Source organism: Colossoma macropomum, unplaced genomic scaffold (assembly GCF_904425465.1).
Source record: "Colossoma macropomum unplaced genomic scaffold, Colossoma_macropomum, whole genome shotgun sequence".
In the NCBI taxonomy this organism is placed as follows: Eukaryota; Metazoa; Chordata; class Actinopteri; order Characiformes; family Serrasalmidae; genus Colossoma; species Colossoma macropomum.
In genome coordinates this window covers 7,796,372-7,811,629 of record NW_023494805.1, presented here as the reverse complement: position 1 = coordinate 7,811,629, position 15,258 = coordinate 7,796,372, and the positions used below count along the sequence as shown (strand labels likewise).

General features: G+C 43.1%; 1 protein-coding gene across 1 annotated transcript in view; it reads right to left on the bottom strand.

Annotated features, from left to right (window-relative positions):
- The window catches only part of phlpp1 (PH domain and leucine rich repeat protein phosphatase 1), a 120,197-nt gene that overhangs the window by 90,388 nt on the left and 14,551 nt on the right, over window positions 1-15,258 (bottom strand). The window lies entirely within an intron of this gene.

Sequence of the window (15,258 nt, the reverse complement as noted above, 5' to 3'; positions counted from 1 at the left end):
TTAGGTGCCTTACTCAAGGGCACTTCAGTCACATACTGTCAGCTGAGGGGATTGAACCGGCGATCTTCCGGTCACAAGGCTGGTTCCCTGACCTCCAGCCCACAACTGCCCCATTTTATTCTTACCTACAAATCTAATTCTGCTGTGGAGCCACAACAGGGCAGTAAAAGAGCTGCTGATCTCTGCACTACACTGTATACTATATTACGCATTACTGGGTGTCAGACTGAAAAGGAATTTCAGTGGAATCGCCCGTCCCTTTAACAAACCAGCAGCACTTTATAACTGCCGTCTCCTTCAGCTTCCTCCCACACTCTCTCTCGCCATCTCTCTCCACCTCAGTGTCCTTCCCTACCTCCTTTTCCCTTCACGCGCTCTCTGTCTAACTCTCTTCACCTCTCTCTCTCTCTCTCTCTCTCCTTCCCCTTAACCCCTCCCGCTCCCTCGCTCTGCCAAGTTTTCTACAGAATGGCGAGGGAAAGGCTGTTGCATAATCAGGATCTTTCCTCCTCCTCTGCTTTTCTCAGAGCGGTGAGAAGCCCGCTGGGAAAGCGTCCGAGATTCAGCCCATCAGCACCTCCTGACCACAGTCCAACTGCTGTGGCAACTTCTGCACAACACTTACACCACTCAGCCGTACCATATTTAGACCTAAACCAAAGTCAACGCAGCCTTCAATTACACAGGATTAGTAGAAAACTGCAGCAGGAAAATGGGAGACAGTAGCTGTTTCGATTCAACTATTATTATTATGATATAGCTATGGCTGGGCAATGCATGATCATGCATAGAAAGCATAATATGGTGCTTTTTATGCAGATATACATTAGGCTACACCTGGAAGAGCTGGTAGACCACCAAAACTGTCCCCATCAGATAAACAGCACTTCAAGCTTTCATCTCTGAGAGAGAGGAGAAATTTAAGCTGCTTCAGATCTGAAAACATCCACAGGTGTTTCTGTCCATCCTTCCACTGTGAGAAGACGACTCAGCTCTATGGGTCTGAAAGGATGTGAAGCCCTTACTAAGAAAAGGAAACAGACAAAAAAGAAGAACATTTACAAATCAAAGAAGCTGCTGTTGTTCCCAGAACAATGGACTGACCACCCCAGAGTGCAGACCTCAGCATGACTGAATGGGGGATTACTTGGATGGTGAGAGGCAGAAAATGCAACCGACTTCTAAGACTGAACTTTGGAGGTGTGGAAAAACTGAAAGCGAGCCTCCTGAAAAGAATGGAAGCATGGAGACACATTAAATACTGAAATAAATGGTATTACATTTAGTTACTTTTATTAAATGCGTTTTCTGCCTTTTTTCTTACACAGAAAATGAATAACTTGCACTTAATGGCCATTTCGACTGGATATTAAATAAATGAGAGGTGGTCACTGACGTCTGCACAGTATGGTACATTTTTACCCATATCGCCCACATTCACCTCAAACTGAAAGACAGAAGGAGAAAACAGAACTACACAATGCCAAGAGGGCACACAAGGAGAGAACCGCCATTCAACTTATATACACCAGGAAAACTGTAAAAAAGGAAGAGGGATATATGATATTTTCTCGGCTGTGCTTTTCCAGAAAAATGAAAACAAATAACAGTGCTGACATTGGGTGTACGCGTACCCAGGGAAATGGCCCTGATGAAGGACAGTCCACCAAGGAGCTATATAAAGATTTAACTCACTTGCATCACTCTTTTTCAGGGCAGCGCACACACTCACGGAGCACTGAACTGGCTCTGCATCAGTGCTGAATGTGGCGTGGAGCCCAGCGCTGGCCAGAGACAGCCTTTAAAACTCTGCAGTCGTGACAGCGGTGAGAAAAGCTTCCTGTCTGTCACCGGCAGCACCTCTCCCCACAGTCTAACCCCCCTCCACACAGTGAGAGGAGGGCACACGAGGGCACGGTGCTGAGCAATCCAGAGCTCTGCGAGATTCAGTTTTTAATCAGGTTTATTTTTTCTCATTTATTCTTCTGTGACTGGGAGCTCTACGTTTTCACTAGGGCTGCACTGGTATCAGAAGTGGGCCAAAGCCGATGTCCAATATTTCTCATATGCCTATCTGTCTATGCAGATGCATAAACAACTATAACATGTAGAAACTGGGATCTACCTGGATCAGCATTACAGATAAATATATCATATATTTCTGTAGGGTTACACATGCAGTAAAATGAACTAGGGATGTGCACAAGTACTTAAGTCCTCTTAACCATTCAAGGTGCCAGTATTCGAAAACTGAAATCGCTGTTCTGATATTCATGATATTTTATGTTTTGATGACAGAACACTCTTAAAAATGATGGTTCTTCAGTTCAGAAAATGGTTCTATATAGAACCATTAACACTCAAAGAACCCTATGCATGATTAAAGGGTTCTCTGCATCGTCAAAGGGTTCCTCACATTGATGAAGACTGTGCTGTAGATGGTTCTGTATAGAACCTTTTTGAAAGGGGTTGTATATAGCAGCAAAAAGAGTTCTTCTACTGTACTAAGCTTAACATCGTACCAATAGAATCACATTTTTTGGTGCTATATAGAACCCTTTTCAAAAAGGTTCTATATAGAACCATTTTCTTTACTAAAGGACCCTTGAAGAGCCATCTCTTTTAGAAATTAGTCTTTTATGATTTCTTAATGTCGCACTGGACTATCACAATCTATGTAAGCCTCTTTTCACCTCTTCCATTAATGAGCTGTTTATCACCGCCGCCCTGCCTTTGGCTGAATGTATTTTTGGAGGTGCGCTATTTCAGTTACACATGGGACACAGTAGGGCCTAAAAAACCCAGCAGTCCTCGACATGCTCAAACCAGCAAGTCTGGCACCCACCATCACTCCACATCCAAACAGGCTTAAAGCTTTTCCTTATCGCTGGTACGTAAGGGAGAAAACAGATGATATACTGCAGTATAAAACTCACTGATAATCATACCATTCCACACTGTAATCATTCTGACGAACATGTACGATCATCATAATTTCAAAGTGGAATTCTGCATGATCGAATTAGTTCAGATGCTCTGCTCTAGAGAAACGTACTAAGTCAGAATGGTTCACAGTGGTGGTGATAGGAACCAGACGTCTGAAGAGTTTTAATGCATCTAAAAGCTTATTACACGTTATTACATCAAATGATTATGAATAAACTGTCTGATGTCAGACGTTCTGCAATAAGGTTTAGGTTTAAAATGTATATGTTTAAATCCATTTATATCAACATCACATATAAAAACTCAGAAGACAAGTGTAGATATGATTACCGGTCTATAAATCACTCAATGATGCAGGACCAGCATATTTATTTCATATGTTGCAGAGACTTGAGCCGAGCAGAGCTCTCAGATCATCATGAACTAGTCAGTCAGTCCTGCCGAAGGTGAAGACTAAACATGGAGAAGCAGCGTTTCGATACTGTGCCTTAGATTCAGGTTCTTAACTTTGAATGGAATTTAATGGAACCAGATTTCTTCTGAATTTTTTGGTATTTCTTTTGCTCCATTTATCATCAAACTTCAACACAGTTTAAAGAGAAGTTGGTTTTTATATTCTGTTAAAAATGCGGTGAGGTACATGCAGGATGTTGTGAGGCAAAATAGTCCCTAAAGAAAACCATTTTTTTTTTTTTACATTTACTACTATTTTACCATCACCAACATCACATTAAACTCAGACGACACATGTAGGTTCACTGGTCGGCTTTGGATAGTAACTGAAGTGACTGTATTTGTGCTGTAGACATAGAGACCCCTGGTTCCTATCAGCACCACTGTAAAGAAATCAGTAAGTGTCAGTGTCTCCATAGTGAACGATTTCACATCAAGCCACTCTGAACGACTTTGTTTATTAATTGAATAATTGGTGGAATTCCCCTTAGTTACAGTGGAGGTAACCGCTACAGTCTCCATGTAAAAGACAACACTCGTTTACAGAGTTAATTCTGGCAGACTGCTCTATAAAAAGACACAGCAGTGCTGCTGGAGTTTTTAAACACCTCAGTGTCACTGCTGGACTGAGAATAGTCCACCAACCAAAAATATCCAGCCAACAGCGTCCTGTGACCACTGATGAAGGACTGGAGGATGACCAGCACAAACTGTGCAGCAGCAGATGAGCTATCGTCTCTGACTTTACATCTACAAGGTGGACTGACAAGGTAGGAGTGTCTAATAGAGTGGACAGTGAGTGGACACAGTGTTTAAAAACTCCAGCAGCACTGCTGTGTCTGATCCATTCAGACCAGCACAACACACAACAACACACCACCACCTCGTCAGTGTTACTGCAGTGCTGAGAATGATCCACCACCCAAATAGTACCTGCTCTGTGAGGGTCCATGGGGGTCCTGATCACTGAAGAACAGGGTAAAAGGGGGCTAACAAAGTATGCAGAGAAACAGATGGACTACAGTCTGTAACTGTAGAACTACAAAGTGCTCCTATATAGTAAGTGGAGCTGATAAAATGGACAATGAGCGTAGAAACAAGGAGGTGGTCGTAATGTTATGCCTGATCGGTGTGTGTAAATTTCATTATGAAAGGACTAAAAGAAATGACCTTAAATGGCTCGGAAAAAATTCTGGTTCCATTGACTTACATTAAAAGTAAAGTATGTTTTGTCCTTCTCCTGGAAAGCTACCATTTTGGAGATATCAACAGATCAACAGGGCCACAGTGATACTGAAAACCATAGTAATTCTGCTCACGGATATCATTTTAGACAATTTTCATTCTGTAGTGTGGAACGGTGGCCTGGAGAGAGATAAAGAAAAGATAAGGAGGAATAAATATAAATATGTAGCGGGCCTGTGGCGAGGCTCCTCGGGGTGTTGTAGCATTAAATTCACCGTGGTACAGCAGAACAAATGTATTAGAGCTAAAAAAAAACAAACAAAAAAAAATAAAGGGAAAAAAAGCAGACCAAATCCCTTTAACACACACACACACACACACACACACACACACACCACACACGGAAGCGAAACACCAAAATAGTCCAGATGGGGACAAAAGAGAAAATACTTCCTCAATATAACTGACCTGACTATCAGAGCCGGCACCGTGACCCAGCTGTAAATCCTTTCATTTGCTAGCATTACTCTTCATCCTCACCTGCCTGCCTGCCTCACGCGTGTGCACATAGAGACGAGCGCAGAGCCCCTCTTATGTAATCCCATGTAATCATGCTTCGCTCCTCTCGCTCTGTGCAGCCTTCAGCCGAGCAGCGGCCACAAATACTTCACTACAAATAAATCAGCACTGATTAAACTGTGTCTACTCAAAGAGCAGGAGGCAATTTAATGACAATTAACTAAATAATAATAATAATAATAATAATAATATTAATAATAGTGCCAGATTTACTCGAACATTAATGTTTCCAAAATAATGTTTAAATTATACAGACGTGTACACTGCTGTATCTGATCCACTCGTACCAGCGCAACACACAACAACACACCACCACCACGTCAGTGTTACTGCAGTGCTGAGAATGATCCACCACCCAAATAGTACCTGCTCTGTGAGGGTCCATGGGGGTCCTGATCACTGAAGAACAGGGTAAAAGGGGGCTAACAAAGTATGCAGAGAAACAGATGGACTACAGTCTGTAATTGTAGAACTACAAATAAAAAAAGGAGAAAATATATTCAGAAATATATTTTTTTAAACTGATCCCAAATTTTGAAAAATATACACAAATTAAAAAATTGAAAATGAAAAAATTCCATGTCATCGTGTGAGAGACATATGAACAGTAAACAGGCTGCTCAGGGAGGCGGGTAGCAGCCTATTCGAGCCGGGCAGTTCATTACGGCTCAGCCCAAACGGACGATTATCTTTATGCGACTGTGATAAACGTCAGCAAAGCAATCTCTCCGACCGGCTGCGCTCCACAACCGGCGTGACCGCCGTAAAACAGCAGGGGCTCTTTCAGCGCCGTATCAGAACACATGAGGCAGAAAAGCGCCAAACGCTGCTGCTTCAGAGCTCTTCATAAACGCACAGGAGGCTCGGAGCGTTTGTTGCCCAGGCAACAGCTGACACATTTGAGAAGGTGCAAAATATATAGGGCCAAAACGACAGTGTCAAACGTGAACGTCTGGAGGCTGGAGCTCACAAATGTGACCCATCTGTGGTGCTGAGAGAGAGAGAGAGAGAGAGAGAGAGAGAGAGAGAGAGAGAGAGAGGAGAGAGGAGAGAGATACGAGAGAGGAGAAGAGAGAGAGAGAGAGAGAGAGAGAGAGAAAGAGAGAGAGAGGAGAGAGGGAGAGATAGAGAGAGAGAGAGAGAGAGAGAGAGAGAGCGCGACAGAGAGACACAGAGAGAGAGACAGACAGAGAGACACAGAGAGACAGAGAGATACAGAGAGAGAGACAGAGAGATACAGAGAGAGAGGGGGGGAGAGACACAGAGGGAGAGATACAGAGAGAGACAGAGAGATACAGAGAGAGATACAGAGAGAGATACAGAGAGAGAGATACAGAGAGAGATACAGAGAGAGAGACAGAGAGAGATACAGAGAGAGAGAGAGATACAGAGAGATAGAGAGAGAGAGATACAGAGAGAGATACAGAGAGAGAGAGAGATAGAGAGAGATACAGAGAGAGATACACAGAGAGAGAGAGAGAGAGAGAGAGAGAGAGAGAGAGATTCTCTTTCTCCAACCAGGCTTTGCAGATACAAAACACAGCCCATGAACTCAAACCTGGTTTAACCAGCTTGATTAGCAGTTCAGTTTTTGGAGTTTAGCTCAAAGAAATAATTCACAGTAAAGTTTCAGTACCAGCCTTTATTTACAGTTAGGCACATTAACATGTTTGGGGAAAATGATGTAAATTTACAGCCACATTAGTACCATTTTTCAGGTAAACTGTTTTTAGTAGTTACTCCTCTACTACCTCTCACTGACAGTTAGCCACATTAGCATTTTAAGAGTCAGTCAGTCCCCTGCCAGCTTTCATTAACAGCTACCCACATTAGCATTTTTGGGTCAATCTATTCCTTTAAACCTCCCCACTCCAGCTTCCTGGAAAGACCCAGTCTGTCAAGCAGACGGCTGAGAAGAACTGCGACAGCACGCGGCTCCGAGGAGCCCCTGCCTCCAATATTGGACTGAAAACATCAGCGGACTCATCGGTTCTGCCTCGGAGACACATGCCCATGACCCAGCAGTCACGCTCAGCGCGCTGACAGGCCATATGCTGCGCAGGGCCACGTGCCCAGTGGACAACAGGTTGGGAAAAGATTACCAGGGCCTCGCTAAAAACCTGGCTCCATTACACATGGACGAGCTCCATTTAGACGAGCTGAACTGTATGCTAATGACACACTCAAGCACCCCGCTGTCCAGTAAACACTCCAACTGTAGCGTAAAACATTTCCATTACACCTCACTTATGAGCAGTCGCAGCTCTGTAAACTCCGCTGGACCTGCTAAAGGAGTCAGCGCTATACACGTTTACCGCAACCAGGGGGAAACAACAACGCAGGACCCTCAGGATTCGTGCATTTGGACCTATAGGTGCTACTGATGTTCCAGAATGTGGCTGAAATGGGGAATAGCAGGCAGTGGCTTTGGTTCCAGTGCAGAATGACCGTGCAGAGCTTGACCCACTTAGTTAAAATAACCGATGACAGCAAACAGATGTTTCACTGCAAGTAAGCCGAGAAGCGGAAGGACAAACGTGTCATGTACAGTAATGAAGAACATGAGGTTACAGTACAGACAAAAAGGAATGACGGCCTGCAAATGATTCATTACTTAATCGATCTCTAACTAGTGTTGCACCGATACTGATGCTGCATCGGTATCGGCGCCGATACTGGCACTTAAACACGGTATTGGTATCGGTGACGGGGATGATGATACCTATGGCTACGTTCACATTACCAGGCTGAAGCGGCACAAATCTGATCTTTTGAACTAATGTGGACACAAATCCTGTCTTTTCAAATCCACCCTGAGCCACTTTAGCTACGTTCACATTACAAGCCTCATTCCTCAAATCTGATTTTTTGCTCAAATCTGATTTCTCTTACACAAGGGTTCACACTCGTTTAGGTAAGTCATTCAAATCTGTCATTCATGTGAACGAACAGGCGTCGTTAAGCAATGAGGCTTGTAATGTGACTGTAGCTTATGGCTGACACAACAAAGCAACACGTCAGCGGAGTGGGGCGACAAGCAGCGGTAAAAACGAGTCTGTAACGGCAGTTTGTGCTGTTGATAACAGGCTAAAAGAGCCGCTTACCTGAACGGCTGAGCTGCATCTTTCAGTAATCACTCATCTGCCACTGTGTGGTCACTTACAGTCTGAGTTAATGTTATTGAGAGAGAGGTAAGAACCGTCGGACTCTTGGCATAATGATAGCCTTTAGCCTCAGTTTAGCTTTTAGCATAGCAGCCCGCCAGCTGGGCCTGTCCACTAGCCCACCTTGTGGTTCACCTCCGTCAGTCAGCTGTGTCACTCAGCAGTGGGGCCGTCGCTTCAACCAAGCCAGAAAAAGCACTGCAAGTCGCTGATCCTGGCAGCATCAACGGTGATATTTACTGAACTGATATTTACTGACCTCAGACACGCAGCATGCGTGAACAAGACACAGGTGAGACAAATGATTTGAGAAATTTGGATGTGAAACAACAATCAAGCTCGGTACTCAGAATCAGCCGATACTAAAGGATCAGGCATCGGTACTCAGAATCAGCCGATACTGAAGGATCAAGTATCGGTACTCAGAATCAGCCGATACTGAAGGATCAGGTATCGGTACTCAGAATCAGCCGATACTGAAGGATCAGGTATCGGTACTCAGAATCAGCCGATACTGAAGGATCAGGTATCGGTACTCAGTATCAGCCGATACTGAAGGATCAGGTATCGGTACTCAGTATCAGCCGATACTGAAGGATCAGGTATCGGTATCGGAAGGGAAAAAGTGGTATCGGTGCATCTCTATCTCTAACAAACCTCAATATAATGGCAGACAGCACTCCAGAGGAGACGATGCATTCGTTAATTGACAACTTTAGAGACAAGTTATGAACATCCCTGGGAAAAAGCTGCAAAAGTCAATACCCAAAAATAAAAGTTTACATTTGTAGTTTACTGTTGGAAACACTGAGTACTGCTGCTTCTCAGCCGATGATATATGCTGGGGAAAAAAGAAAACACTTCCAAGTTGAAAAGCAATAAGAATAAATAATTGAGAGCGTGAGAGCGCCGTCCTGATTTAGTTGAAGGAGCTCTGGTTTATTTCTCTGCTGAAAAGGCCTTTCGGTTCTGCCTGCCTGCTTCCGTCAGCGAGAAAACGCACCGCTGCTTTCTGCATTCGGCCTGGCTCCTGCGCCGAGCGCCAGTGCCCGGCGAATTTCCCCTCAAACCTCAATCACAGTTGGGCTAGATTACACAAAAACGGTGGGTTTAATCAACCTAAATACCACTGTGGGAGGAAATTATGAGAAATTATAATTCTGAAAAGAATGACGAAGTTGCTGCTGCTACACATTTACACAATCCGACATCGCCGACGAGAAAAGAAGGCCACGTTACCAATGCAGAGCTATTCTGTGGTTTAGGATGGAAGCAAGCTGAGGGACTTTCACGCCCTGGCAGCACCGCTGAAAGAGTGCGGACTCGTGTTTATTTTTCCATCAGCTTATCTGAGGAAGCGCAGATGATCCTCAGCGTTTTGTTTTAAGGGAGAGTGCGTATGTGAGAGAGTGCGTATGTGAGAGAGTGAGCTGCTGGGAGAACCCTTCTGAAATGTTAATGCATAACTGAGAGATTAGACAGCAGATCCAGGAGATCCAGGAGTCACTGGTCACTGACCGCAAGGACTTCAGAGTAAAGAGGAAAGAATTCACCACAGAAAACGCGAACGCAGCAGTGAGTAATGTGGGCTGGTTAGCCTGACCACATTTGCATAAGCTAATGTGGCTAACATTCTGTGAACGCTACACTCTTAAAAAGACGGTCCTTCAAGGGTTCTTTAGTGAAGAAAATGGTTCTATATAGAACCAAGAACACACAAAGAACCCTTTGCATGACTAAAGGGTTCCTTGCATCATGAAAAGGTTCTTTAGACTGATGGAAAATGTGCATGAATGTGCTACAGACAGTTCTATCTAGAACATTTTTGATGTCATAACAACAGAAGAATGCTTTTGGGTGCTATATAGAACCATTTTCAAGAAAAAGGAACACTCCAAGAACTCTGCATGAATAAAGGGTTCTTTGCATCGTGACAGTGTCCTTCAGATAGATAGAAAATGTGAATGGTTCTATATAGAACATTTTTGAAAATGGTTCTATAGAGCACCCATCATGCATCCCTAATTACAGCTGATCCTCTTTTAGTCCTGGGCTGCACTCAGCCAAACATGCTAAGGTTGCTATTAATGAAAGAAATCATTTATAGTGGGCTAGTTAGTAGAAACGCACCCATTCGAGAATTATGGGCTGATATCTGATGTTTTGCATATCTGCATACATACGTACATACATATATATATATATATAAATATATATATATATATATATATATATATATATATATATATATATATATATATATATGCTGATACATAAATATTTCTAAGATGTAGAAACTGGGACCAGATCCAGCTGGTTTAGCATTACAGAGAATATATGATTTTGATGTCATCCCTACTAGTTAGAATTAGGGCTGTGCAAATGTGGTCGTGCCAACATTGGTCAACACTAGGGCGCCTACACAGTAGAGGCTGACGCAGCGTCGGAAACTCAGCCCCCAGTGTATTTCAGCTCTCTCGGACAACAAACGTACCTGCATGCAGTGAAAAGACGCTTTGTCGAGCGTCGAAAAAGTTCAAACCATTTCCACTTTGGCTGCATCGGATTCTGACGTGGAGGCGCGTCAACCAATAGAAAATCCAAGACGGAGGACAGCAGCGACGCCGTGTACTCTTTTCCTGTTCTATATGACTTGTTCGGCTGTTGTCTGCTCGGCTCTGTACGTTATTGTCTAGTGTGTAGGCACCCTTAGTTTTCACTCACTGGTTACTCCCAGCTGAACACAAAGTTAAGAGCGAGGGTCCTTATTTACTAAACTTCTCAAAGTAAGATCTCTGATCTGGGATTCAGGCTTTTTAAATGGCACTAAATAAAATCACAGGTTGAGATTTCCTTGTTTTAGATGGGTTACTCTACCACTGTGGTGGCAAACAGGGAACAAATGTTTAGTATTTGAGTATAAAACATATTCTCTTATATTGAACAACATCAGCAAAGCATCAAAAAGTGATATAAAAACAATATTTCCACACCTGTCAAGTCACTGCTGTGTGAATAAAAGTTCAACTCTAAAATCTGTAACAGATTTTCTCGATTTAAGAATAGAGCGGAGAATACAGAGACATCAACTCTCTGTGGTTTATTCTAATTTTGAGCTCGTTTTTATGGCTTCAGATTCGTGGTGGACTGACCCAGTTCCTACGCTGAACAAACTAGAAGCATTAGCCTGTTAGCGGCTTCAGTGAAAACCAATAGGGGGCTCAGAATAAACTGTCCAAAAAAAGCCAAAACTTAGACATCTTTTACTGAACCAAAAAGTATTTATAACACCCAAAGCACTGTCATTTGAGCCTGAGTTATAAATGATATGTATACACATACATACATGTTATATATATATATATATATATATATATATATATATATATATATATATATACACACACACACACACACACACACACACATATATACATATATATATATATATATACATATATATATATATATATATATATATATATATATATATATATGTATGTTATTACTGCACTAACATTTCTAAATTTTATTCATTTTACTGCATTTGTACCCTTCTGCATTGTTCTGTAATGCTAATCCAGGTAGATCCAGTCCTGCTTTCTACATTTTATAAACATTTCTATATTGGCAGATATTATATTTTTTGCGTAAATATATCGCATCGGCCCACAACTCTGCCACAAACAATACGTTTTTCATTTGGCCAGACAACTTCAGCATGTTTGGGTGAGCGTAGCCAAGGAGGAAAAGGGGGTCAGTTGTCATTATGGACATACAACGATATCAGAATTGTATTAGTACCGGCAGATACGAGGTTTGGCATTAGACCGATGTTTCAATTTCACCGAAATCACAAACCACTATTTGATGCAGTTACTGCGCTCTAGAATAGCAGAACGTTTAGGTGACGCTGCATTACTGCACTCAAATTTCTGCATTTCATTCATTTGACTGCATTTGTAACCTCCTGCAAATAAGCTCCACATTTCTTCTGTAACTCTAATCCAGATGCCGTCCCAGTTTCTACAGTTCATAAACGTTTGTGTGTCAGCTTTGGTAGACTGTGCATTGAAAACACTGGATATCAGAATGAGCCCACATTTCTCACATCAGTGCGTCCCTCCGTCCCAGCCCACCACTAGTCCTCATTCATTAACAGCAACTTTAGCACGTTTAGACGAAAGTGGCCCACGAGTTAAAGCTAATGAGGCCCGGCTGGCATGACACCTTCGCACAGAGCTAATGATAACAAGCCTATTACTCTCCTTTCTTCGATTATTAGCGACTCTAGCGTGTTAGTATGGGAGAAGCCTATTCGTTTGAACTACATTTGACCTGCCGGAGGCGGCGACAACGGGGCGGCTAGTATCTCCGGCCCCGAAGCGCAGCGGTGCGGCCTCGTCTTTAATTCAGACTGTGTTGCTGTATCTCCCTCCCGCCCGGCCTCTCTCTCTCTCTCTCTCTCTCTCTCTCTCTCTCTCTCTCTCTCGGCCAAACATGCCTGGCATTCTGAAGGAGCCAGCGTACATTCCTCACATGCCTCAGGGGGAGGGAGGAGTTAGGGGGGATTTCCGGTTGCCTCTGCAGAAGGACACCAGAGATGAGATAGGAAGGGTAGAAGAAAAGAAAAGAAGAGGGAGGCACTTTCTGCTGAAGTGTCTGGCGAAAAAGAGAAGAGAGAGAGAGACTGAGAGTGTGTGTGCGGTAGAGAGGGGGGGCGGGGGTGAGAGTGTAAATATATGCGTGTGGATGCTAGCATGCCAGTTTTGTGCGTGTCTGAAAAACAGAGGAGGAGGGAAAAAGAAAGACAGCCACTCTTTCTCTGCCGGCATCTGAAGAGAGAGAGAGAGCTGACTGACCCAAGCTCAAGTGACCTGTGGTTAATCTGAGTCACGTGGAGGCAGCAGCGCAGCCACGCTAGCCGCCTCAGGCTAACAGCGCTAGCCCGCAGCGCGCTCACAGAGTCACACAGGCACTTGTGTAAATGACTGTGGAGGAAAAAAACAAACACCACATCCAAAGTGACGCAGCAGTTTAAGGTGTTAATCGCACAGAAGCCGAGCGTCACGGCGGCCGAACGGGAGGTTAACGTAAACATCTGCGGTTCGCTGCACAGGTAATAACCAGGCTAACACTGAGGTGCTAACACAGATTACACTGATCACAGCAATAGCAGAGACTCGATAACACTAAAGGACAGTCGTTTGGAGACACCACTCCTTTTGCAAGACTGTAAAACACCAAAACAGGGCTGGAATCAGCCTCTATTACTGATACTGTGAAGGGAAATTGCTTGCACAGTGTTGTGATTGGTTAGAAGGCTGCAATATCCCAGACAGCGAGCGTATTTCGGTCCGCTGGCTTGAAAAGGTCGGCACCTCACTGACCGTTCGCCACTGCTGGTCCACCCTCGGACCATCCAGATTATTGTCCTGCATACGAGCTGTACCTAGTTTTTAATCTCCTCAAACAGATTTTAAACGCACAGAGACTTTTATTTTAGAAAATATTTATTTATAGATAAATATTACAAACAACTGAGAGACAAAAAAAATGACAAGGCCTAAAATTAAATGATTTTATAGAAAACGTTGCTGAGGCTGAGCTTGATTTAAATTATTTACTAAACTAATTCACAAAGCGTAACTAAAGATAGGAAGGAAAACTCAGTAAACTGGTGGAAAATGAGCCATGACACGCAAAGTTTTGCTTAACCGCTGAGCAAAACGCCAGTGGACCACCAGCTCTGCCATCAGCAGGCCGACAGCGGTCCACTATCCTCTTGCTATCAGGGATCCAGTACTGACAAGGCCAACATAGTACTAACAAGTGGAATTCACACTGATTTTTCAAAATCTCTGTATAATTAAATGCTTAAAATGTAAATAAAGCCCTATAAGTGTGGTTTGGTGTGAAACGTTCTGTTCTAGAGAAACTAAAGAGTCACAGTTGTTCACAGTGGTGGTGATAGGAACCAGACGTCCACCTCTAAAAGGTTATGAACGCACGGCCTGATGTCCGAGACACTGTTTTACAGCAGTTCTGAGAAGGTTGCAGGCTATTCTAATGAAAAATAGTCCTTAAAACTTTTAGATTTATTTATTTTACCATTACCAACACTGCATATTAAACCTCAGCACACACATATATGGTCACTGTTGGTTTTGAATAGTAAATAAAATGGCTATATTTCACATTGCGACTCCTGGTTCCTATCATCATCACTGTAAAGGAATTCATACGTTTCTCTAGAACTGCATTTCACGTCAAACGACTCTGAATGACTAAGTTTATATCTCAACCACTGAATTATGCAGACGTTTGGTAAAAACAGGGGAATTCCCCTTTAACAAGCAGTGCACTGTTCTTGTGCTAGTTAAAACCCATGACAGACTCCAAACACTCACCTCTACGAAATAATGCAACAGTCAACACTGACGTCGAGGCGTCTCTGGAAAAAAGCGAGCTATCCTAAGCCGATCTGGGCCTAACACACACTGTTTTGTTCCAAACTGCGCCGTGTTTAGCCTTAAACTAACCTGCAGAGCAGAACTCGGAGAGGGCGCACACGGGCAAAACAAAGCAGGCCCTCAAACATGGAAACTCTTCACTGATAACAACCAAACACGAATACAAGAGACTTCACAGTGAAACTAGAGGGGAGGAGGAACGACTGAACGAATTAATTCATGAATAATAAAGTACACAAATTAAAAAGACTTTGATTTTACACACTAAATGATACGTATATGTTATTTTTTAAGTGTTTTGCACATTTGCACCTGGTACAGTCACATCCCTGGCATCTATGCTGCCAAACACTTGCCATTAACATATAGTATACATACTGCAGACAGCGTATTCACTGTATTGATCTGTTGTATGTAAGAAAAATACATTTATATGTATTTGCTCTTATTAAACATAT